The following is a 26,447-nucleotide window of genomic DNA, read 5'->3' as shown; positions in this document are numbered from 1 at the left end:
TAATGGAAAGATTGAGGTAAATATATTCACAACAGTCACCGTGTGGTTCAACATAAAGATGTTTGCTGTCAAAGAAAGGTTTTCTATTATAAACAAGTATGTTACTATTAGCACTGCTGTATAACATCTAGGAGTAGCAAGTGAGCTCTTTGCTACTTCCAATGTCAAGTAACTAAACCACACAAAAGTTAAAGTTTTAAATGTAAAAAGTCATGGGGGGAAAATAGATTTAAAAAAGAGAGAAAAACCTGTAAATATCTGCCTCTTCTTGCTTTCCCATCATGATCCCAGCCTTTGTTTGTAGTTGTTATGTACTGTCCATTCAGTACATAAACGGCCAGCCAAAGATTAAAGACAACAGGATCAGATTTCATAGGATGGTCTGGTACCTAAGGAATTATGGAAGTGTGAGACGAGATACAGAAAGGAATTTAAACCTCATTTAAAAATTACAAGAAAGAAGATCTTCTGCCTGAAAAAACACAGTGTGGAAACAGAGGATACACAGGTTTTATTTATATATGCATGCTCCATTAAAATTACACTCATTGAAATATATCATTAAAAATGACCCCAAAAGTTCAAGGTTCCTTAACTAATGATGATTCTATCTCACAAACTGCAGGCACTGAAATACTGCACAATTTCCACTGAGCTGTGCCCAAGAAGTTACTGTGACAGTACACATGTAATATTTGAAGCACAATATTCCATAGCAGCGTTTGTTAAAAAAGCATTTTCTGCTGTTTCCACTGCTTGTATTTCATGAAAGGCTAAGCAGGAATCATAGCTGTGTGTACAGATACTAAAGCCCAGGACTGTGGCCAAAGCATGGATTTCCACTTCTGTCTTATGATGTTTTGATCAGTACACAGACCTATTATTTTTCTGTGTTACTTACTAGCAAGCAAATCCCATAGTACAGGGACAGATCTTTGACCTGTTGTTTACCACAGTCCTTCATAAGCTATTTAATGAGTGCATTATATCACATCAGTAATGCAGGATTTCCAGTGTGCATTGATGCCTTTCAGCATTCAACCTGTGGCTTCCAGATCTCAGTGTGATGATTTAGCTGTTGCTGGGGACAGTGCTGCTAAGGCTGCCACATTGCACCTGCTTTGTAAGTGGATTTCATAGACACACAGAATCACAGAGGTCTTCCATTCCAACCCCCTGCTCAAAGCAGTCACCCAGAACTGGTTTCCTAGCACAATGTCTCTTTGGGGTTTGATTACCTCCAAGGAAAGACTCCACAACCTCTCTTGGCAGTCTGTGTCAGGGTTTGATCTTCCTCACAGTAAAGAAAGTTCTTTCTTATGTTTAAACAGAGTTTTTCTTATTTTAATTTGTGCCTATTTCCTCTTGTCCTTTCACTGGATACTACTCATGAGAGTCTAACTCCGTTGTTTGTTCTTATGTCTTTTTATTATGTTTTATGTTATAATACAACATGTCACAATGTTATGATGTGAATATTAGACATTAAACTACTATCTTTCATGTCATATTATTGGTCCTTGTTATATTCCCCCATCAGATATTTCTCTGCATTGATAAGCCTCACCCATTTGTTTACACAATTTGTTTGCTTTCTCTCTAGGGCCTTGGTGGTTTCCTCAATGCTGGCCCTAAGTCCAGAATGCAGTTGACCTTAAGGCCCACCCTTTCTCCTTAAAGTTACTTGAATGCATTGATGCTTCAGGAACAGCTGTACTCTCCTTACAAAGACATTGAAAAACCAAATTTCAGGAATGACATGGTGAATAAGAAAACGCTGTTTTAGCTAAGTTTCTTCTTCTGCTCACACTGAAGCCCATATGCCTTTTAAGTGCAGAAAAGGAAACGGTCTTCTTTTGGCAAGTCCTGTAAGAAAGGTTCTGTGGGAAGGAAAAAACAAGAGGTGGAATATAGATGCCACTTCACCATACTTTCAAGCACTTGGCCCTGGGAAGAAATCCAATCCATGTGACGTATTGCTCTGTACAATCACTGCAGCGTAATCAAGTTCAGACACCTCCCCGTCTCCTCTGACAACATACCACAGGGACTGTGTGCACCCCAGCAGCAGCTCAGTCTGCCTGGATGTGTTGTTTGCTTCCTTCACAGACGACATACAGAACTCGGGAAAAAGTTATGCCCCTTCATCCATTTGGAATCTTGTCCACAGAGCCTCCTTCAAGGACAGGTGCCCGGAAGAACACAGCTGACACTTACATAGTTACTGTCCTTGAAAGTACAGGAGTTAGAGGCTGTGTTTTCAAGAGTCTGTGCAGTCCACAGACTGGACCTCGTGTCAGAAAAGAGCTATAACCAACTCTTTAACCAGTTCCATCTGAGGAACACACTCATGGCTGATCTTTGGAAGCCAGACAGCAACTGAAACCTGTGGGACCAGTAGAAGCTGGTCAGAGGGATCCTCATGATAGCCTGGAAGCTGGGCTGCTTTGCTTGTGGCAAAGCAGAACTGATGTTCAGGTGCTGCTTTCTGCATCAGACTCCTTACTGTGGGATAAAAGATTGCTTCTTTTCTGCCACTGACATGATGTCCTGTTCTGCAAACACATCAATCTTTTAAAAACTGACAGCAGCCTCCAATTCCCACCTCCAGCTGTCACTGCTTTGGCTGTGAAGCTTCCTGGCACAGTACTTGAGAGGCTTCTCTGCCTTCTTCTGATCCCAAGAGCTTTATAAGCTGCATTGACTCAGTAAACTCAAGCTATTTAAAACTACTGATGCCTGGATGGTAAATTCAGGCACTTAGAAGTCAGGAAATAATAGATCAGTCCAATTGCAGTTTTGGTCTCTTTAAATTCATGTTGTGCTGTCCTATCAGTAAGAACATGAGTTATTTGCTTTAATTGTGGTTCTGACATTAAAATCAGCACCATCCTAAGCATGCACAGAGAAGAAATAATTACAGTGGCACAAGCAGTAAAATGATTTCATTGTCTAAGCACTTGTCTTTGTAATCTAATAACAGTGAACCAGTTATTATCCTCCTACCCTTCCTCTGTCACTCCTCTAATTTCCCACTTCCTTCCTTTCTCCCTCTCTTCCTTCCCATCCATAGTACCTCTCCCCACTGAAATATCAGCAGCATTTGCAGCTCAGAAGCTTCTATATTGTATATTGAACTGAGATTAAAGACTGACAGTAACTACCAAGAAGGAAAGCTACTCCCTTAAAGCTATGGAGAGTTTGCAGAGCCCTGGATCAACACCAAAGCAGTGTCATTGTCAGCAGTGTCACATGGCAGATTGTCCTTCGGCCATGTGCAAATATCAGAAAACTTCTGCTGTAAGTGTTGCTGCTGATACACTGTAATTAGCTAGTAGAGCCACAGACCATATCCATGGTTACTCTGTCCACTTCATTCTGCTTAGGAGTTGAAGAATGAAAGAAGGATTGGTGTCTCCAGTATAATTTTATTCCTGGAGAAACTAAAATAGGAGCATGAGTGCTGAGTGAAGGAGGTAACCTAAAATATCTCTCTCAAACTTTGAGTTTTTTCTCTTCAAAATACACTCTGAGTGTCTTTGTTCTACCTTAAAAAATTTCAATACTTCATGTTTTGAGAAGGAATACATAGTCTGTTAACAATATGTGATTTTCATCAGTAAAGACATTCCTTAACACTTATATTCCTGAGTAAATAGGTTAGCTACTTTGACTTACAATACGTACATACAGTTGGACTCTTTAAGCACCTTCCTATCTCAAAATCTGTGGGGATACTACAGTCCAAAACCTAAGATTTGTGGAGCAGCTTGGAAAAAAAACATAATTATAACATTATAAAACCCAAATATTGATAAAAAATAATGTGGGCCTTAAATCCAGTCTTCATTACATTATCTAATTTCTTCCCCAACAGGTTCCATTTGTAGTGTACTAATGAGTCCTTTATCTTGAGGATTTTTGTTTCTTGTTTGGCTGTCTTTTATGGATAAAATCTTAGTTCATGGTGCACATGGTTGTCAGATTCGTGCTCTCCACCAAGCTCACCTGTTTGATTCAACCATCAGAAGTCTCTAGGGAGGATCTCATGCCCACTCAAATTCAGTTCTCTCCTCTTCCTGGTAACTTATTTATACTGGGTTATGCAGGAAATTAATTTTGTATCAAGACATATATCCTTGTATTAAGTGTGGTCAAAGCAGGCAGTAGGCTGAAGGGAGGTGATGGCAGGGACACACAGATATAGAGAGGATTGAACAAATCTGCTTCCCTTGAAATGGTGGCAAGTTTCCTGTTGCTTTCTGGTAGAGAAACAGATGGAAAAAACCATCAGATAGGCTTGGCATTTGATTGCTCCTTAGCTTCCAGGGCTGTCACACCCAGCAGTGACTCCATGGGGTGCTATTTCCTCTGGGAGGTCTCCTGATGCCAGCTGAAATGCCTCACAGCTATCTGACAAAAGGTGTTGAAGTGGTGCAAAATCCTTCTGCCAGTTCAAGTATGCTCAAAAGAAGTTTGAAGAAGCAGTTTTGTCCCTAAAGGCTTTTTTTTTTCCCTTATAAGGTGTAATCTGTCCTTGTCCAGATGGCATTAACATTACTCTCCTGTGTAATTCAAGAGAAAACCAATCATGAGTTCACAGAAGACCTGCATTAGGGTCGTTAGTGGGTGGTTATCCACAGTCTTAACCAGAGCAGACCCATGTCCTGACATACTCTATGATGTCTGTATGTGCAGTGAGCTCAGAAGTCACAAGAAATAAAATCTTCTTTCAAGCTCTTCCAACAATTGCCACCTTCACCTTCGGCAGGTTGCTGAATCTCTTTGTATCCCTCTTCTAACCTGAAAAATGGGAATAATATTTATTTTTCCATGTAATGAGGTAGGAAGCACTGCTACGCATGCACGTACAAACAACTCTTAGCTCCTCAGTATTAACTCACGTCTATTAATCTGTTCAGGAGCATTTTGTTAGTCTCAAGTGTGGCAAAAATTTTTGCTTCTGCTGTTACCTGTGTAGGAGTAGATCAGGATTAACTCTCCTGAATTTAATAGTAAAACTAGGCTGAGTAAATGCAGAATCAAACACTCCCAGTAAATGAAACACTCCAGACTCACTCTCACAGGAGTTGAACTTTCTTGAGCCATTCTCACAATCTTTACAAACTCCTGTGACGAAAGATAAGTGGTTTATGTTTTCACTCCTTTGGGAACCTGTACAGATCTAACACTGCTGAATCTGACCTGTTTCTCAAGGTGGAAGTTTAATTTTCTAACCTGGACAGCAGTTAGGTTTCCAATTTGGACATTTTACTCCCATGTAACAGACACTTGAATCTCATTAAAGAACATGTAATCTACAGTAAGAAATGTGAATAACAAATGTTACACAGTTAATTCAGACAAGGCCAGAAAATTACAATGAAAGTGGTATTAATGGACTTTTATGTTTTCCCCAATGAGTTCTGGAACCTGTGTCCTGGGATGCATCAGGCACAGCATCACCAGCAGGGCAACAGAGGGGATTGTCCTGCTCTGCTCTGCTCTGGTGTGGCCTCACCCTGAATTTTGTGTGCAGTTTTGAGCACCACAACATAACAGTATAAGGCTATTGGAGAGTGTCCAAAGGAGGGTCATGAAGATGGTGAAGGGCTTTGAGGGGAAGCCAAATGAGGAGTGGCTGAGGTCGCTTGGGCTGTGCAGCCTGGAGGAGACTGAGAGGAGACCACATTGCAACCTGCAACTTCCTTGTGAGGACAAAAGGAGGGGCAGGCACTGATATCTTCTCTCGGGTGCCCAGTGACAGGACCCAAGAGAATGGCCTGAAGTTGTGTCAGGGGGTGTTCAGGTTGTGTATTAGAAAAAAATTCTTCACCCAGAGGATGTCTAGTCACCGGAACGGGCTCCCCAGGGAAGTGGTCACAGAACCAAGCCTGGCAGAGTTCAAGAAGCATTTGGACAGTGGTGTCAGGCACATGTTGTAATGTGCAGGGGATGGAGCTGTGCAGGGCCAGGAGCTGGGCTTGGTAACCCTTGTGGGTCCCTTCCAACTCAGTTTATTCTGTGATCCTATGAAGAATCTTTCACACCATTTACCACTCATGAAGGCCAAACACTGAATGCATCCAACCACTTCATCTCTACCGCATCCATCTGACTCAGCTATTGCTGAATGATGGGGATGGTTTCAAACATAGAGTCCTTCCTTGACTGTACAAAGCACCAGCTCTAACATCTCTGTCCATGTAACTGTGCTGTTTGAGGTCAAGCAGTCCTGTGGCACTTCCCAGGTTTCATATGCTGCTTTTATCATCCAAAATATGCCTGGCAGAATAATGTCATGATGCATTCAGCCTCTCAACATGAGGAAGACGTAAAACTTCAGATTTAGCTGCAGATATATTACATTGGCTCAGAGAGCTGAAACATAATCAGTAAATCTCATATACATGGTTCCTACTGCTTACAGATCTTGAATCGTTTGTTGGGTTTTGTTTCACTTAAATGTGTACTGAATTCTCTCGGTAATATTCTTCTGTCTTTTGTAGAGTTCCAGGACAGCCTGAAGTTCAGTAAAAATGTCTGTTTTGGTGTAAGGTGGATTTCTTTCCAAAGCACGCGTTATCTTCTGGGAAAAAACCCAGGTAGTCTGTAGCTCTGGACTCTGCACATCAGAAAGAAGTCCTCAGGACATGCAAGAGGAGGGAGGCAGCTCCAGAGCATGGATCCATGCAGAGCAACCATGGCCACACAACAAGGACAGCAACCTTCGAAGATGACTGATACTAAATATCTTTGAGAAAAGACTGTAGCCTCAGGTTACTGAGACCAATCCAAACCTGTCAAGGACAAAAAATGGTTCCAGCAGAGCCCTGTACTTTCCCTCTGTATAAATGGCCACAGCACAGGCTAAGGGCAGAAGATAGAGAGCCAGTCATGTAGGAAGGCTTTAGCTCCAAATGCAGTGGGGATCCTGGCTTCTATGCAGCTTGGAGACCACCACTGTAGCAATACCGATGGCATTTCATTCAGCTTCTGCTGCTGCCGCAAATTTAGGTTGCAAACTACTTTTCTCTCACCCTCCCGCAGCTACAATCCACTCTTGGCTCCTTCTGCACAGTGGCTGCCAGGATGTGGATCTGCAGGACCCTGAGCTCTCCCTTCACTTGAACGCCCCCACCTTGCTCCAGCGCCCTCTGCACAGGCTCCCACTACAGCCAGCCCCCATTTCACCCAGGGGGAAATGAGTGCTGGGGAGAGCCAGGTTCCTCCAGCCAGCCGCGGCTGCGCTGTGGCAGAGCACGGATCATCCCCTTAGTGCTGCCCCGGACGCCCCAGAATCGTTGCCTTATAAAGACCATTTTGTCTGTGGCTCACGCTCACACCCTGTATACATAAAGAGAAATTGAAATGTTCCAGGCTCCGCTGTCATCTTCTGAGCAAAGCAGTAATATATGGCCTTGCGACTCCTTCTCCCCAAATCCGCTGCAGAGGTTGCATTCCTCTCTTCACTCGCCACGCTGGCCAGGGTGGCACCAGCCTGGTGAGCCAGCTGCCATGAGGGACCCCCTGGGATGGCTTTGCTCAGCCTCAATTGTTGCCATTGATATTTTTCCTTAAGATAATGCTTGGCTGAGGGTCCTCATAAGAAAAGGTCTCGAATTCCTGGTACCATATTGCCTTTACAACACACAGACCATGTTTACAGCCCTGTTAACAACCACTTTGTCAGCTACTCGGTGTTAAAACTGTACAGTTTGCTGAAGGGAACTGTAGGGAACATTACCTCAAAATCTCAGCCAGGGCAGTTCACACCTTTCCACTTAAAAAACTCCAAGAATGCAAAGACCAGAATTTCACCCTCAGCAACTCAGCATGTATTTCATGGCAAGCCCTATCAATCTGTTGCCATTCACTACAGATAAGAAAACCTTGTCAAGTGTGACTTAAACCTTTCTCTAAGCAGAGATTTAGACTAAATATGTATTATTCCTTTGGACTTAGTATTATTACATCCAGCATTCAGTTCAAATTATAGAAGTAGTGACCTCTTCTATTTACAGAAGGGGAATCTGATCAGGAAAACATTTCTTTTTTTTTTTTTCCTTTTTGGCTACAGGAGCCCTTCTGACATAAATATGCTAAAAGCTTTTGTAACAGCTGATTTATGTTGAAAGCTCAGCTTTAGCTACAGGCTTATGCTAACAGATTCTTATTGAAGTAATTCTTGTTAGCCCATCAACACTGTATTTCCTCAGCAAAGATGTTTGACAGCATACACTACTGTAACATCCCATATGATCTCTTCTCTCATTCCCAGGCAAGGCTGGGACAGATACCTGCCATACGGAGAAATGAGGAACCAAAGGCCATCACAGCTCACCACACTTTCCTGTTTTGCTTTTGTTTTACCTGACTAGTGGGGGCTTTTCATGCCTGTCCTAAGTCAGGCTAAGATTTGGCCATCAGCAATTTAAGAAAGTACATAGTGACAAGACAGGGGGAATGGATTAAAACTGAAAGGGAGTAGGCTTAGATTAGAGGTTAAGAAGAAATTCTTTACTATGAGGGTGGTGAAGCACTGGAATAGTTGCCCAGAGAAGTTGTGGATGCCCCACCCCTGTTCAAGAACAGGTTGGACTGGGCTCTGAGCAACCTGGTCTAGTGGAAGGTGCCCCTGCACAGGGCAGGGGGTTGGAACCAGATGGTCCCTAGGGTGCCTTCCAACACAAGTGAGTCTATGATTCTGTGATCTCCCACCCATTCCCTAGTGTGAGCAGGACAGTCCTGTAGGGTCCACCTCCTGTTGGATGGCAGACAGAGAGCAGAGAGAATAGACCTGCAATGCAGATGTAAGGAGAGAAGGTCTTGACATGACATACTCTAAATATACTGCAGATCTACAAATACTGAATTTGGGATAAAAACATGTATTTAATCTATATTATATTTCTTTAAGGTATTTATACACACACACACACACACACACACATATAAACACAGAAGAGTCAACACTTTAGGGCCACTTACCACAGATTAACTACTTCTTGGTTCAGTGCCCTCAGAAGATCTATGTCATCTGTAGCAATATGAAGGAGAGAATCAAGACAAAAAAAAGCTCTTGACTTAAACCTGGATTTAAATTTTTTTTTCTGTGCAAAGCGGGCATGTGTGCTCTGATGCCTGGCAAAAGACCCAAAGCAAATTCTGAAGAGCAAAGGAGATAAACAAACAGCAGTTTAAATTAGCAAACCACAGACTGATACACAGCATATGCAGCTAGAGCAAAAGTGAAAGCTCAGGGAGAGGCTTCACAAGGCAAGAAGATTGTTTTGCCAGAAGATAAGCATAAATACTTGCCTGCAGCCTAGAAACAGGCTCAGATCAGCAGTACCCAGCTCCCCACAGCTGCTATATTTACAAGACTAAAATTATATTTTCTGCAAAAACTTCAGGCAGGTTGTTCTTGTATCTGCAGTTACCGTCCAGACTTTGTGAAGAAAATCCAGGTGTGAAATAGACTACCAATATAGAATGTGGGGAAACAGTTATTTTGGGAAAGAAATGCTTGTAGTCATTTCAGCAAGTGGGAAGGGTTGAAAAACATGGGTTTAGAAATAGGGACTCCATTTAGTTGCATAAATAAGTAATTTATTTCCCTCAGAATGTCCTACAGAGTTCTGTCTGACCCCATCTACTCCTCCCATAGGGCATGGCTGTCCTGTAGACCCCGTGCTTTATCCATCGGTGCATGTGGGTGTCTCACATGCCAGTTAGGACACCCTGGGTACCAGCAAAATTATCCTGATCCCTTGGTGCCAGGAGCAGGGCACTCACCATAACCAGACAGGCCCATAAGGACAAGGAAAAACAATACTAAATACAAGTATAGAAATTATGAGGAAAAAAACCCACAAATTTACAAGAAGGAGATGAATAGCAAATGGATTAAATTTTGCTACTACCAAATGTAACTTGAAAAATGTTAGAGCAAAGACTCCAATGAATCCAATGTTGTGTATACTAATGTTCTAGAAAAATTATTTGTACTGATGTATGCAGATTTGTGTCTTGGCCAAAACCTGGGCTCAGAGAGCTGTGATAAGAAGCACAAGCCCCAGCTGGAGGCCAGTCTGGGGGTACCCCAGGGGTCCTGGGGGTATCTGCTCTAGCTGACCCCACTTTGACTGCACAGTTTGCAGAGAGGCTGGCTGGTCTGTGATTGCATGTGGAAAAAATTTACTTGCTGTCTCTAAGTTATGATTTCTTCTATCCAGAAACATGACACAGCTGATGAGCATATAATCAACGTCATAGTCAAGGTATTTGCCAGAAATAGCACACTGATAATGGCAGTGGTAGACAATGGACCACAGCTTACAAGTTTAAAAGTCAAAGCCTTTGCAAATCATGGAAATGTTTTACTTCAAATGCAGGATATTCACTGTGTAAGTATACTGTGATTAATAGTGCTACAACAGCTAACTATTTAGACAGGTTATAGCATGCAGATTTTAGGGAAGCCAGATGTTTGTGAAAATAACTAAAAATATGTCAAAGAGCTCATGTGAATGATAGAAAATAAAAGAAGACTTAAGTGCCAATAGCCTATAAAACAACCTTAAGAAAATCTGCAGTGAGTTATATCAGAGGAATGTCTGTGAAGAGAGGAAAAGAGAAGGAACATAACCACACAGAGAAAGCTTCACCAGTGCAGGTCATGGAGATGGAGTAGTTAGAAATGTAAGATGGGATATATTAATAAAAGACATTATCTAACAGGGAGGGAGGGAGGGAGGGAGAGAGGGAGGAAGGAAGCGAGGAAGGGAGGAAGGAAGGGAGGAAGGAAGGGAGGGAGGCAGGAAGGGAGGCAGGAAGGGAGGCAGGCAGGCAGGCAGGCAGGCAGGAAGGCAGGAAGGCAGGAAGGCAGGAAGGCAGGCAGGAAGGCAGGAAGGCAGGCAGGAAGGCAGGCAGGAAGGCAGGCAGGCAGGCAGGCAGGCAGGCAGGCAGGAAGGAAGGCAGGCAGGAAGGCAGGCAGGAAGGCAGGCAGGAAGGCAGGCAGGCAGGAAGGCAGGAAGGCAGGAAGGCAGGAAGGCAGGAAGGCAGGAAGGAAGGAAGGAAGGAAGGAAGGAAGGAAGGAAGGAAGGAAGGAAGGAAGGAAGGTTACACAATGATTGTTCAGGCTATGACAGATTCTTGGAGAAGGAAAGAACTCATCTTCCCACTGAGTGAAGAAGATAAAGACAGGGCAGAAAATATTCAGATTTACCTTCAAAACTAAAGTGTTTTTTTCAAAGGCAAGACTCTGAAAATAGGAAAGGTGTAGAAAAACTTGTCCATGGTGAAGAAAACCTGCCACAGGACACATGGCCAGGTTCATCTTTGCATTTGAACTGAGATGGCCACAAAACTGAGAAGGTATCTGGGGAGTATCTCAATCATTGGAGCAGCAGGGATACAGGAATGTCTTTCTGACAATGATCTTTCAGCAAGGATCCCTTGCTGGGGATAGACTGAGACTGTTACACTGACTGTCTGCTGAAGACTTTGTTAGAATTTTGCTGGCTATGGGATCAGGACAACCCACTAAAATATAAAGGGCAAAATTTTTGACATAGGTTATAAACAGAACAAGAGATCAGACAGTAAAGAAAAAATAACAGCTAAAAATGCAGCAAAATGCATGTGCATAACAGAAGACTGAAAACAAAAGAAAGACCTTGGAAAAGAGTGGAAGAAAGGAAGAAACAATTTTGTGAAGATAACAAACATCATTGTTAGCAACGTAAGTATCACTATCTTCATTAACCAAAAATAAAAGCCAAAACCAAACCTGCGAAGATGGATTTGATTTGAAGAACTAGGCACCAGGGTGAAGCCTGGACTTTCTCCAGCTCCATTCAACAGCCAAAGGTGTTAGCAAGATGAAAAACAGGAACCAGTCAATGCTAAGGAGTGTCACAGATGCCAGAATGTGAAACAAGAAGACTGAAGACAAAGAATCACAGCCGTAAGACACACAAAGTCTATAACCAGTTACTCTGCCTGCCCAAGGTCACCATGTTATTTGCAGGAAATTCTAGGACAAGCATGTTGAGGGAGAATTTCATACAGAAATTTTTCTAGTCTGTGGTATCATCTAAAAGGAGTTGAACCACAAGTGGTCTGATTCAATGGCCAAAACTCTTATTGTGAGGCATGGCATCCTGCTTGTGACCCCACAGGCCACACATCCCCAGTGGAGACCAGATGCTGGATGCCACAGATAAAATATTATTTGCCAGTTTTGCTGAAGACATTCTGCGAGAGCCCACAGAAAAAAAAAAAAAGGAAAAAAAAAAAAAAAGAAAAAAAAAAAAGAGGGAAAGATATTACAGCAACTAAAGTGTAGTTAGTTGTTGTTTGTGAGAGACCTTGTCTACCCCTGCTGATACCATGGCAGAAGGTTCCAAGTCCACCAGTGTTTGCTGACACACTTTGCAGGCTCATCACACCTCTATTCTCCCCAGTGTCCTACATGGATCTAGACAGGAAACAGACCTGTTCCTGCATGTAACTATCCTGATATCTCATAAGGATTTAAATCTGACATCCAGGACAGGAAGAGGATGTGTCAGCAATGATATCTGACCTCTGAACAAAAGTCACATGGGTTTGCTGGTGATGTGACAGATTGAAGATATCAGGTGCAGGTTGTGAGATTTTTGTCCATGCTAATTCCCAGTTTTGGTGTAGGGTCATAACCTCTGAGAAGTGCAGTTCCACTGTCCTGAAAATTTGACAGAGTTAACAGCACCCTCAGAACTTACAGGCAAACCATGTAATTCCATCATCTAATGTTGCAGGAGGCTGCTAGGAGCACGTTTCCAGCTCAGGAGCAGGTTGCTGCTGCTGCCTGGAGGCTTGGCAAGTCAGATGTGGGTACTACAGTAAAACATAAGTCACTTTTTAAAGACATGGAGCTGAAAACTTGCTGTAAACAATGTGAACAGCAGCATGTGTGCTTTATCCCATGATACAGAGTGGGACATTGAGTGATAACATCACAGTAACTTTGTGAGTCCACCTGCTGAGTGATGAAGGTGCTTCACATTCAGTGGGATCAAAGGGCAGCTGAGATATTGTCTGTTTAAGTCTTTGCCTGTTTTCAGTAACATGAGTATCTACCCATAGTTCCTGCCTTTGAATGTACAATTGAAACAGGACACTGAAATTTGCAATTTTATTCTTCCTGAACATAACAGTAGGACTACAGTAAGAGTTCTTTATTATCATCAACAACAATGCCCAAGGATTTGTGTATTTGGAGAGGAAGAGGACCAGGGACTAGCTAAGGGGTCTGCACTCCTCTTCTCCCCATGAGCACTACGTGGTTTAACACGCTCTCCAGGCCATGTAACACTAGAATGTTCTGTGCCTTTACTTCCAGCTCCAGCAACAGCTGTGCTCAGCTGCAGTTCAAGGTACTCAGTCTGCATCTGTATCTGTTGGGTTGCATGCAACAGCCAAATGCCTTCTGGTATTAAGTGCAAAACCACCTTTGCTGATAGATGAAGGAACAAGAGTAGGAAAAGTAGTATGTTTTTTATTGCCTGTATAACTTGACAGCATGACTTTTTTTTAAGATGAGGGTAAAGGCCAAATTGATATTAGATTTGCAGGAACATTCAGCAATGACGCTTCCAGAAGTCTGAAGCAGCATCTGCATTGTGTAAAATCCTACTGTTACTGAGGGTCATTTGCAGATTAGTTATGAAAAACAGAATTTAGATTAGATTTTAAGTAGCAGTCATGGGTTGCTGTAGTTCATTGTTGGTAGTTCTGTCTTGAAAACATTGCACAAACATCAATTAACTAATTCACTTGAAAGAGTAGAAAAATTCACAAGCAAATCTGTAAATTGAGAAATATAACCAAATAAGGCTAGTGGTGATGTTCTGGCCAAGAATTTCAGAAGAAAAAAAAAAGAAAAAAAAAAAAAAAAAGAAAACATGTTTCTGTAACAGCCCTTTGAGCAATATGGTAACTCTCAATAATATTCACTGATTTCTTCAGGCACGCTTCTAGAAGTACTAGAAAGTCATACTTTTTCTAATCACAAATCTTTCAGGCTACTTGCCATCATACCACAGCTTATTTTTTGCTTTAACCTTTTACTTGCAAAATTAACAGTTGCTCACAAATAAGGTTTAATATATTCAAGATTCAAATAGTTCATACCAACAGAGTTAATCCTGCATTTTTGTTTTCCCACATGAACATTTGTTTGTGCCTTCCATGTCTGTTGTAGATTTAAAATATTGGCTTTGATACAAAACATGCATTATTTATAAAAGAGTGGACAAGAGGCAAGTTGTTTGTAATCTTCCTGAGCTATTACACTCCATGGTATAGAAATGTTACTAAAACACCCTATTTCACACTCAGATCAGCTTCAGAAGCATTTAATACCTGAGAAAAGTTAAGTCATAGGCTTATGCACAACTTGTCAAGGAAGATTTGTTCTACATAAAGCTAAATTCAGACTTCCTTCAGGAAACTGGGAAGTGTCATTATTACTTTTCATCCTGTTTTATGATCCCAAAGACAGTTGGTATTTCTGCATTTCTTTCATGAAAAAAATACTTAGTAATCACCAAGGATAAGACTTCAGCAAAAGGCAAGACACAAATTTGTTAAAGTGCGTTTAGAGGAGGCCACGAAGATGGTCAGAGGGCTGGGCACGTGTCCTGTGCAGACACACTGAAAGAGCTGGGGTTGTTCAGTGTGGAAAAGAGAAGGTTCTGGGGAGATCTTAATGTGGCCTTTCAGTACTTAGAAGTGGCTTACAAAAAATGTTAGTGAGATACTCTTTAGCAGTGTCTATGAGTGACAGGACAAGAGGCAGCATTTTTAAACTGAAATAGGTCTAGGCTGGATACCATTAAACACTTCATGATGAGCACTGTGAGATGCTTGAAAGGGTTGCCCAGAGAAGTTGTGAACTCCCTGCCTTTGGAAGTGTTCAAGGCCACGTTGGATGGGCCTTTGAGCAATCTGGTCTAGTGGAAGATGTCCCTGACCATGGCAGGGGGGCTGGAACTGGATGATCTTTAAGGTCCTTTCAGTCCAAACCATTCTGTGATTCTCTGAATCTATCATCAGATATAAATTCTACGGCAGTTTTATTTATTGTTATACTAGTCAAACAAGTTGTTCATATTTTCCACCAATTGTTATTCTTCCGTACTCAAATATATCAATAGCTGTATTCAACTTTTCACAGGTTCTGTTTCAAGGTACCTCCTGGAGAAGCACAGGACACAAATTCCAAAGTTTTTGACTAGGAAACATCAGGGTAGAAAATCACATTGAAACAGGGCTAAATATCTTTTCTTCCAGTAATCTCAGTATTAGACTTCCATTTTCTATTGCCATCTAACTCCATAGTTAGAGTTTGTTGTTTCAAGTAAAGTTGTTCCATTCTTTCCCATTGGCAGGATAAACTACATCTTTCATAATATACCAGCCAGGGCAGTCAGAGGGAAAATCCATTAAAAGATATAATTTCTGTCATGATAGAGCAAAGTAAAAATTGCAAAGTAAAAATTGCCTATAAAATTTCAATTTTTTTTTTTTATTTCCAGAAAGTACAGTTTCCAACTGTAGAACAGAAGTTTCTAGCCAGCCCTAATCACCTCAAAAACAAAAACGTAGCCTGCTTTCTTGTCATTATCAGGAAAGCATTGGATGAAGTACGAAGTTAGTCTCTTCCCATTCCTACATGCATCTGGAAAACAGATCCTGGCTGAATGACTTGTATATAAATGAGATGGGAGCGTGCAACCTGTGTTTTCTAGTACTTTCCCTTGTGCAAAGGACTCAGGAGCAGAGAAACTCTTGATTCCAGCTTCATCCCACCTCATGCAGCAACTAGGGGAGTTAGCCAGGCATCAAAGATGAAATGTCACCCTTAGGTAAGACAGTACTGTGTCTCCAGGAAGGTTGGGATTCACTGTCCTGTGTATTAACACAATTTACAACTCAGAATACTTTTCTGAACCAATTTTGGAAGCAAGCAATTTAAAGGTTGATCTATATTTAGAGCTGTGCCAATAAAGCAATCCAGCTGTACTGAAATATTTCAGCTGTACTGAAAGAAAGACTCTTGAAGTGAATTCAAGAAATGAGGTTATTTTACAGGCAGACACAGCTAGAGACAATGACTTATAGTAATTTACTCATGGTTCTACATTCAGGATGCCACTGTGGAAGGAAGAAAACAATAGAAAAATCCAAAACAAGTAGTACCCAATTAAAAAATGAATATATAATGCCTGTTGACCTGAAATGAACATTTAATTCACACTGGTACCATGTTTTAATTGAGTAGAAACAGTAACAGATTCGGTTTTCTATCGCACACTAGTCTATTCCTGTTCTCACCCCATTGCAGCAACACCCAATTGCTTACCAGTAGTGCATTAAGCAACACCTCCTTTGTTCTCTCTTCCTCTGCCCCAGGGGAGACGTTTGTAGGAGGATTTGCTTTGATAATTTGGATGCTTCTCTTTAATGTATATGTTGCAATGTATTTATGTCATGAAGGCAGGTTAAATAACCTTGTTTACATTTGGATGATGATGTTTGCAATTGTCTTAGCTCCTGAGGGAATTAATTCCATAGTCTTGGACCATGCTTTAAAAGTTTTTAACCACCTGCATTAAGGAGATACTTTAAGGCCAAGGGGTAATTTTTTTTCTTCATTTTTGTCATGTTTTTTCATCTTGAGTTTTAGTCTATCTTCTAGATGACTGGTTTTGAAAACAAGGTGTGTGGACTCAAGGGGTATGCAAGATAATCCAATGGGGTGCACAAAGAAAATATGTTCTGTACCATTAATAAATTAATTAATGAATTTTATCTTTAGCTCATCCTTTAGTTTTCATTTTGTCTATGTTTTCTAATGTGCATAATATATAATGATGACAATATATATATATATAATTTATAAATAAAAAATACAAATATATTGGGAATGCATGCTCAAAGTTTTTTTAGTGATAGGGGTACACTACCTAAACATTTTGAGACCACGGTTCTAGAGAGCCCTATCTATCCCCTAATGATAGTGCACCCTCATAACATTGAGATCCCAAATTTTGATCAGTATTTGTAAGGCAATGCAAAAAAAACCCCTAATATAACCATCAAGCATGCTTTAAAAACTGCTGCTGTTGTGGAGAGTTGCTACAACCTTCCTGTACCACATGGATTTCCCTGGTGCCAAGAATCCCCAGCAGAAATAGCATGTAGCTGTGCTCTAACCAAGAGGTGTAAGAAATATGAGAATAGAGCACAACAGATCTGCGAACACAGGAGTCTCCCGGCCAGGAATGACTAAATATCGCTGGCCTCGTGAGCTGCTTTTAGGGTACCAGCACAAAACCCAGAATTACTCCCAAACTGTAGACTAAACTGACTGTGGGTTTGTGCATTCACACCAAGGAAACTGCAGTGGACAGTAAATTATCCAGAAGTAATTTCTCTGAGAACCATTTCTGTCTTCCAGAGACTTCTGGTTCAAGAGTTGATACCTTTTTGTCCTGTCCTTGAAAACACAATGGAACTGTTGATGTGAGTATTGATGTGACACAGGTTGGGTGACCTATGCTAAGTGCATTAGCATTAGCACCTGGTTTTGAAAATGTAGCCTCCCTAGATTAAATCAAATTATTATAAAGGTGCTAACTGTCATTTTGAAAATACCCTCACACAGATGTGTCTGCGAGACTTTTCTTGAAGTAGCCACTTTGATTTAATATCTCTCTCTCTCTCTCTCTCTCTATATATATATATATATATGTATACATACACACATATATATATCTTAGCATACAAAAACAATTAGGTATTTTCCAGTTTATTCACACCTTCCAGAAAAGCCTTGTAGTTATACTGAGGTAAACCTGAAGGTTTCCCGACTAAACCAGATTTTCACAAAGCATCAGAGTTCACACTTTAGCAGTACTATAAAAATGGGGGATGTGGGAGGGGAAGAGTTCCTAGTGAAAACAAGAGATGCCTTTTTGAAACGCCCATTTAGCAACAATGTTCCCCACAGGACATTAAGATGTAGCAGATTAGGACAACTGCTTGTCCATACCACAAAGAAGAGAAAGAGGAGGGGAAAAAAAGGGTGTTGAGCAAGAACACTTCAGGGTGGCACCCGAAGTGCTGATGCTTCTGAGACACACTTTAGGTCCATGCCATAGTGAAGGGAACAGCAACCAATATTTCAGCAACATTTCCCAGGCCTTAAAGGGAGTGTCCAAGATAACAATGGGTATTCCTACTAGAATTCTGATTCAGATAGGGGAATGCATTAGATGTAAGTTCACCAACACTGAATTTGGGAAACCCTTGTAGCACTGTGTGTGGAGAGAAAGGTTTTGGCACAACTGAGTGCTTTGATGGTTTGGCTTTGGGAAAACATACATCAAGGAGAAGGATGGCACGAGGGCAGTGCAAAGGCAGGCAGTGTTGTTGTGGAGTCCTTCCCTTGCTTGCGCTAGGGTGCTTTGGGAAAAACAAAAAGAAAAGGGAGCATCAGCTCAGGGAATGGCTGGTGAAGTTGGCAGGGGATATTTCTAAGGACAAAATGGAGTGTCAGGGTCTTGGGCCCGTTCCCATCTTCCTGAGGGTTTGGTTGTCTGGGCTCAGGGCCAACTCAGAGACACTGCAGGTGGTGACCTTGAGGAAAACTCTTACTGAAAGCAAAGCAGGGTGGCATCAGCCAGGGCAGCCCCTCCTTCTCCTGGAACCTGCATCAAAGTTGATTCTCTTCACTTTCCTCTTCCCTTTGGTCCCTGCCTGTGTTAAGCTGCAGTGGCACTGCAGCCATGCCTGTGCATTGCCTGCCAGACTGCCAGAGGAAAATATTTGCACAGCTGTGTCTGGCATTGGCAACAGCAGAAATTGCAACATCTATAATGTGTTCAGCAGTATTAACATTTGAGAGTGCTAGCCCTGTTCCTTACTGCCTTGGCATTAGCATTTTGGCTGGCAGATTTCACTCAGTTTTAGGAATTTTGATTTAAATTTGATTTTCTGAGTGAATAAAGCTATCCTATCTACAATATTCTAAGGAATCATTTTAATTCCCTCTAGCAAATACAGTTATAATTTTGGCTGCTGTATATAATTGCAGCATTAGCAAAGTATGCCAATAATTAATTGGCTTGTATAGTTTCTTTATCTCCTCCCAAGAAAGGAAACCACAAACACCGTCCTACAAGAAGGACAGTTCAATAAGCAGAATTTTCAAATTCACTCCTGTTTAACACTGTGTGGACTAACTCCACACAGCTGAGATTCTGCAGCCCATGATAACTGTTAATAACTGCTCAGTAATGAATATGAGGCAGGCTGAATGGAGATATATGCCTTCTGTGAACTTTGGTAACTTAAGATGGAGAGTACCATTGGCCCACTAACAGATTTTTCAGTAGGAAAAATGTGTAAGATTATCCAGAAAAACAAGAATTGGATAGTTGGATAAAAAGAGAGGGATACATCGGATTACCCAAAGTTAGCAGTCAGAGTGTTAGGAGAAGGCTGTAACCTGACTGAAGGAGCACTGATCAAAGTCATAGGGAAAATGCAGTTGTTTAAGTACCCAGAAAGACTTCATTCCCTTCCTGATTAGAGAGTATCTTTGACAGGTCATTTACTGCTTGATAAAGCAATCCATCCAAGCTGCAGACTGAAAAATACAGGACTACTATGGAGACCGACCAAAGAAACAAAAGACAAGAAAGAACAAAAATGTACTATTTTCCCAGTCAGACAAGGGTTGAAAACCAGATGTTTTCAGAACTGACCACTGTTTAGAAGAGACACCTAACCCAGACAGACAAAAGGACCAGAAGCCTGTGAATAAGAAAGAATAACAAACCTTAGGTATAAACATGCTAAATTACTTTAAAAGAGGTTGAAGCTAAGTGGAGATGCCTTGCATTTGTGAACACTAAACTGGTCATAGCTGTAGCCATAGGAATAAAAAAAATAAATCAATCTCTTCATCATCTGAGCAGTTGGCCACAATGAGTGAGCAGCTTTCAGCCTCCTTTAACACACTTCAGATTAGACCTTTCAGTTCTACTTCAGGAAAATATTTTTTTTGCAAAATCCTATGTTCTTTCTTCATGGAAGCACATGAAAATATCTAGAGGTTCAAGTACTTCACTGGAAAAAAATCATTTAGGCTGCAGGTGACTGAAACAAATAGCAGGGCTGTCCTTGTATAGAATAAAAAAATGGAAAAAAAAAGAAATTACAAAAACCAGTTATGTGAAGCTACAACATTAAGAGCAGAATTTTCCAAAAGAAGAGATAGTTAGTAGTCATAACAACAACAGTGGTAGACAAAGCACAATCTCTTCATAAGGATGTTTAGGAACTCCAATATGAAAATACAAGAAAATGTAATCTAAAGAGATTAGGAAAAGACGGTGCAAGGGATCCACGAAAGAAGGGAAACCACAATGCATCTCATGGGCCTTGCAGGCAAGCTGATGATGTAGCTAGAGGAGAAGGCTCTGCAACAGGAAGGGCACACCTGGAAAGAGGGTGGCAAGGACAGCTCTTCACAGCCAAGCAGACAAAACTCCTTTCAGAGGCCTGTGGGCAACTGAACCCGTCTAGGTTTAAGAGTAACAGGAAGTCTTTCACATGACCATGAGAAAATGTACAAACTGGGAATGAAGTCTGGAGCCCCGTCTCTGGATGTGAACTTCTGCCAGTAGTGTAAAAACAGTGCGACACAGCCCCAGAACAGACTGTCCCTGGGTTGAGGGGCAGCACTGCCACCCTGCATCCAGGTGCTGCCTGTGCATCTGGCATCTTTACAGGAACAGATCAAGTTTAGGATAAGGAAATGATGCATTTAATTTTGCAAGACTAATAGTTGAAATTCACCCATTATACCTTCTGACACAGTTTTTTAAATAAGGCAGCTTTTACACCTCTGGATGCTTTCAAATTGTTTTGTATTGCCAGAGTGGTATAAAAGTACTTAGTATGAATGAGATTTAAGGCAGGAAGGTGTAACAGAAAGGGCACAGACCTGTTTGGAGGAGCTACAATACCTATGGTGCAGACAGGAGTAAGTCATGTGCTGGCACTCAGCTCGCAGACAGGTGTGCCGGCTGCTCAGTGACATTATCATTCTTCCAGTTGTTCCTTAGGACTCCTCTGCCGAGTTTCCACCCCCGCAGCTCTGTTGGCAGAAGGAATTAAGTGAGCACTCCCTCATGTGCTTCCAACAAGTCAGATGGATTAGTCAACAAAGAGGGTTTAAACCAACCTGCTCACTTTGCCTGAAGCAAATGAAAGTGCTCCTAAACAAACCTTTTTACCAGCTGAGCTATGGCAGCACTAATGGCAGCATCAGAGGGGAAGCATTAAAGTACAAACTGGCAAAACCTAAAAGTGGCACATTTACATCTGGTACACACTGTTGTCCAGAGATTTATATGTAAGCACAAGTTATACCATCTTACACACACAACAACTGTCCACATGTATATGTTATTCTTCAGGAAACACAAAGTTGAAATTACACTGAAAATTCTTCCACCATGGGCTAAATTAAGGTACATTATCTCATATTTATTGTGTACTAAGAGCATGCAAGGGAACAGGTATCAAACAATGGATGGTTAGCTTTCATTCATAATACCTTTGTAACCTGAGGTTACAGCGTGTGATTGTGCAAAATTAAGTAATTGACCTGAAGAGATTGTGAATTACTTTTCTAAATATCACTTACAAGGTAATTCCAAGACAAATTATTGCACAAACTCAATTTGAGTTCAATTTACCTCAGAAACAGCTGCCAATTTAGTCCAAACATTCTGCTGACACACAACCAATGTGAGAGTTTCTACTAATAGGAATTACACTTTCAAGTCTTCTCCAATTGCAATCTTTAAACAAGGATTATGAAATAACCAGATATGCCCATGCCAGGCTGGAAAGCAATGAAATTCCAGCACACACAAGTCTTCCCATGGCATTCAGCGCTCCCGAGGCAGCTGAACATGTGCCACCAAAATCTACTTTGGTATGTGCACTTCAGTGACACCTGAGCATAAGGAGAATTGCAAACTAAGGATGGCATCAAGGTTTCTGAATTTTTCCTCATTAGCTTCAATCATTGTATTATCTTCCTGGTACTTGTGCTGTGGAGTAGGAGAGTTCAAACTACAAAGTGACAGCTTATACTATTTATTTTCTGCTATGATCTATTTTACCACTTCTGGGGTATCAGGAAAAATGTGCACTTGTTCCTGCCCTGGTAAAAAAGCTCCAGTTCCAATACATTCACTTTCCTGTGTGATCCCCACAGCAGAGAAATGCTTTTACTTGAGAGACAGGAGCACCTTCTCTCCTATGAGTCAACTTCCAGCTTCCAAAATCCCTCAATAGACAGGAGTATTTGAAGTGAAACTTTCACATGCCCAGGAATATAGATTTCATAACACAAAAAACATGTTAGTGAGCCTTAAAAGTTCTTTAAAAGAAATTTTGAACCTTTCTAACTGAACACCCAATGCAGAGATACAGACTCTAGGGACAGAACAACAATCTATCCGTTTCAGAAGCTGTCTTGGAAGAGTCAGCCTCATCATGAAAGTGTTTCTAAGGTCACAGCAGGAATTGCAGGACATAAAATCATTCCAGTTATAACATGCTATTAGTATCAGTGCATTTTTGTTGAAAGTGCTTGTGGTTGGTACACACTGGGATGCCATGATGTTTGTCATGGCATGATCTATTTCTCACTCATTTCTGTAAGAGTTAGATCAGACTTTAAATACTCTCCTTAGCTGCAACAAAAGGAGACACTGGATGTGTGTAACAAAGTCACTGGCCATGGTGGGGGGCTTGGAATTATGTGATACTTAAGGTCCCTTTCAACAAACCCATTCTATGATTCTATGGATAACACACAGGCATCAATCACGCAAGTACGAGAATTTAATCCTCAGAGTCTTGCACAACAGGTTTTATCATCTAAAAGCAGAATATCCCACGCTTTTGTGTGGGAGCTTGCAATTTGTCACTGAAAACCTAATTCAGCAGTATATACAAACACACATTTAAAAGTCTTGGTAGAGTGAGCTTTAAGTAATATTAAATATGAAATACTTTATGAAATACAAGTGATTTTATATTCATCCACAAAGGAGTTTTGTAAACCATTCTACCCAGATATATATACAGCTGGAGTGATGAACAGGATTTATGTAATTCTCACTCCCTTTTCACAGCATTATGAACATTTATTTTTAAATATTGGACAAACCAAAAATAAGTAACAAGTAATGCCTTCCTGGACAGTGTGCCCTGCACAAAGTGCACCAGTGACTGGCAGTTGCATAGTTATATTTGGATTTTTCAGATTTGGAGCAAAATGCGACACTGCAATAGTGTATGTAGCCTTGAGATATCAATTATTAATTCTGTTGTCTTGTGTGAGGCATTAGCTTTTTATTTGCAGGAAGCTGAATCAGTTTATGTTTCTTCCCAACTAACACTGGAAGATTTCTACATCTTTCTGTAACACAGGAGAAAGAAACAGAAAGAACCAAAGGACTATCAGAGATATAAGGTAAAGAAGCTCCATGTTGTGTCTGGAGAACTAGATTTCAGACTGAATAAAACTGCATTTTCCATCTACAGTACTAGAATAGTTAACCTCTAAAGATTTCTTACCTACACTCCCATCAAAGAGCGTAAAAGCAAAGATATCCTGGCTGTTGTCCAAATTAATGAACTTTGGCAGTAAACACTACTGATTCTCAAGAGATTGTGGGTGAAAAACATATGTTAAAAAAACCAGGAGGTGTATATCAATGGCTATTTTTTAATTACGAGCCTTAGTAGCAGGTGGGTTTGTCAGGGGAACTGAAAAGCTGAAGAAGAAACTGCAATGTTGTTACAAAATAAATGCATTTTTGCTACAGCATCTCAGGATGCTTTTGGAAATATTTTGTCCTACTATGAACACAATACAAAACTGCATTTGAAACAAAGCAGTCTGAAAATGAGAATTTCTGCTGTGAAGATTAAGTGGTTTGCAAATTTTTGCAAATTACTCAGCAACAAAAAGCATCATGCAAAAGTTAAGATTACTTAGGGAGACCTGTGTCTGTGAAGACACTCCGACAAATGCAATTAATAAGCAGACCAATTCAATCTTGATTCTAGCGTGGCAGAGCCATTATAGAACAATTAAATTAGCAACAATGATTTAGTTATGTTCCCTTTTCTGAGAGCACTGCTCAGTGGTGGAATCCCTCATAGTGAGGCATGATGAGACCATTTGGGAGGAGCTATTGCAAAAGCTCAACACCTGGGGAGTCTGAGAGGGTGTTTCTGAGAAATTCACTGTAACTGTAGGGTTGGCCCTGCTTTGAACTGAGTGAACTCCAGAGGCTTCCTCCAGTTGAAATCATTTTATGATTCTGTATCGATTTGTTACCACTCGAGATTACCTGTTGCAATCAAGAAACACCTACTTCCACTTGAGAACAGAAGCCCTACAGCTCCTTATCCTCCCATTCCTCCTGTGTGTTTGGCAGCTCATTCCTGGATGCCCACGGAATAGGTTTTCAACAGACCAGTCCAGGGTGCACTTAATGTTCCCAGAGATGACAAGCAGCCTAAATGTGAATCCCAGCAGGGATTCTTCCTGCAAACCTTCTGTATACACTCAGTGCCATCTGCACTGATTTAAACATATAGTGAGAAAGGATCTACACCACAAAATATTCCTTTACAAACAATATAAAATGGGTAAGAAATTCTAACGTACGTAAGGGCTGACTTAGCTGACAAATGCTGACAGGTGAGAATTAAGTGATAGGAGTGCAAAATTATGGATACATCACAAAACCTAAAACTTTATGAAATACAGGTCTGTTTTGTGTTGTATAGAGGCTGTATCATGGGAACCCTTTGCTTCAATGGACCCCGCCCTGTATCATTTAACTTCACCCTGTGCCCCAGTGAAGCATGGCAAATTCAAAAATTCTTTTACTCTCATCATTATTCCAACTCTTTGCTTAAATTTAGACCATTTTTGCTCCTCTCCTGGAAATCTGATACTGCCTTTTACAGTTACTCTGTTTCTCCACGACTGACTCTCCTCTCCCCTGAGAATTTTAGAAATCTTTTCCCAGAATATAAATTAATTTTCTACCAAATATCTCCTTTTCACAAGCAATTATTTGGAAGGAGGAAATCATTCTGGTTTATAGATTTTTTAAAGTATTCTTGCAAAGTCTTCTCAAAAGCTTAAGGCCAGCTGTTCCAGACCCCTGCCTATTTCCAGGCCAAGACACAGAGGGTTGTGGTTTTTTACTACTGAATATATGTATGAGTATTACATGACATCAACAACACCACACTTCTTCAGCTGGAAGACTCCATCACCCTCCCTTTTTAAGATATTTTGTTATCTGTAGTTCTGGACCTAACTGAATGTTCTTCATAGCGGCTGGATGGGCTGGCATTGCTGAACTGCATTGGCACCGAGGCATCTCTTGGCATCTGTTTCTGACTCTGTTGCCCCCGTGAACAGACTGGGGGTGCCAAACAGTGGGGCAGGTGACACCACTAAAGCAACCACTCCATGCTGCGTAACATCGCGCTCCCGGGCAGAGAGGGAAAATAACCATCTTTTTCTTGGGAACTGGCATACCCTTGGGGAGTGGACAGTGACTGCCTGAGCACTTGTTCTGGTTTCCTTCTCTCTCATTTTTGCACATACTGAACTATTCTGTAACTTGACCTACCGGTTTCCTTCGCTTTTCCTTTACTGTTTCCCCTCACACTGGGCGTGGGGCAGAAGCGAGCAAGCGGCGTAGTGAACAGGCTGCCCAGAGAGACGGTGGAGTCTCCCCGTTATTCAGGAACCGTCTGGAAGCAACCCCGAGCCATGCGCTCTAGGCAGACCGTGCTTGAGCAGGGGTTTTGGCCCCGATGACCCACAGCGGTGCCGCCCAGCTTTTCCCATCCTACGATTCCGCGCAGCCCGCCGGGGTCACCGCGCAGCACCTGCCCGCGGTGCCCCGACCGCTCCCGCTCCCGCGACCGCCCCGCGGCAGCGCCGCGCGCGCCGCGCCTCGCGCCTCGCGCGCGGCACAGGGACCCGCCCCGCCGGCACGTGCGGGAGGCGCTCGCGCCGCCCCGCGCGCCTATAACGGTACCGCCGCTCCGGGGAGGCTCGGCCGCTGGCCGCCGCTCCGTGGCCGCCGCCGCCGCTCGCCCCGCGGGACCCGCGGGGTCCCCATTCCCTCCCTGCTTCCGGCAGCCGAGGGGGCAGGCTGCGGCCCCTCGGCGCGGGCAGATGTGGGGGTAGGAAAGGAGGGACGGAGGGGGTCGACCCCTGGCCCCCCCCCCCCCGCCCCACAATGGGCGGGGCGGGGCGGGCGGCG

At 42.0% G+C, this 26,447-nt stretch overlaps 1 protein-coding gene across 2 annotated transcripts in view; it reads right to left on the bottom strand.

The window, feature by feature from the left end:
* Nucleotides 1-21,199, bottom strand: part of TPD52 (tumor protein D52) — a 126,864-nt gene extending 105,665 nt beyond the window's left edge. The window contains exon 1 of one of the 2 annotated variants that reach the window (XM_068186226.1): nt 21,068-21,199. The gene's annotated coding sequence lies outside the window, so the exon portion shown is untranslated. Of the gene's footprint in view, nt 1-8,991; nt 9,111-21,067 lie in introns of those variants that run through there. The other variant, XM_068186205.1, reaches the window with a different exon arrangement.
* Between the last annotated feature and the right edge of the window lie 5,248 nt (nt 21,200-26,447).

The sequence above is a fragment of the Anomalospiza imberbis genome, chromosome 1 (assembly GCF_031753505.1).
Source record: "Anomalospiza imberbis isolate Cuckoo-Finch-1a 21T00152 chromosome 1, ASM3175350v1, whole genome shotgun sequence".
NCBI lineage: Eukaryota > Metazoa > Chordata > Aves > Passeriformes > Viduidae > Anomalospiza > Anomalospiza imberbis.
This window is presented reverse-complemented; position numbering and strand designations above follow the sequence as displayed.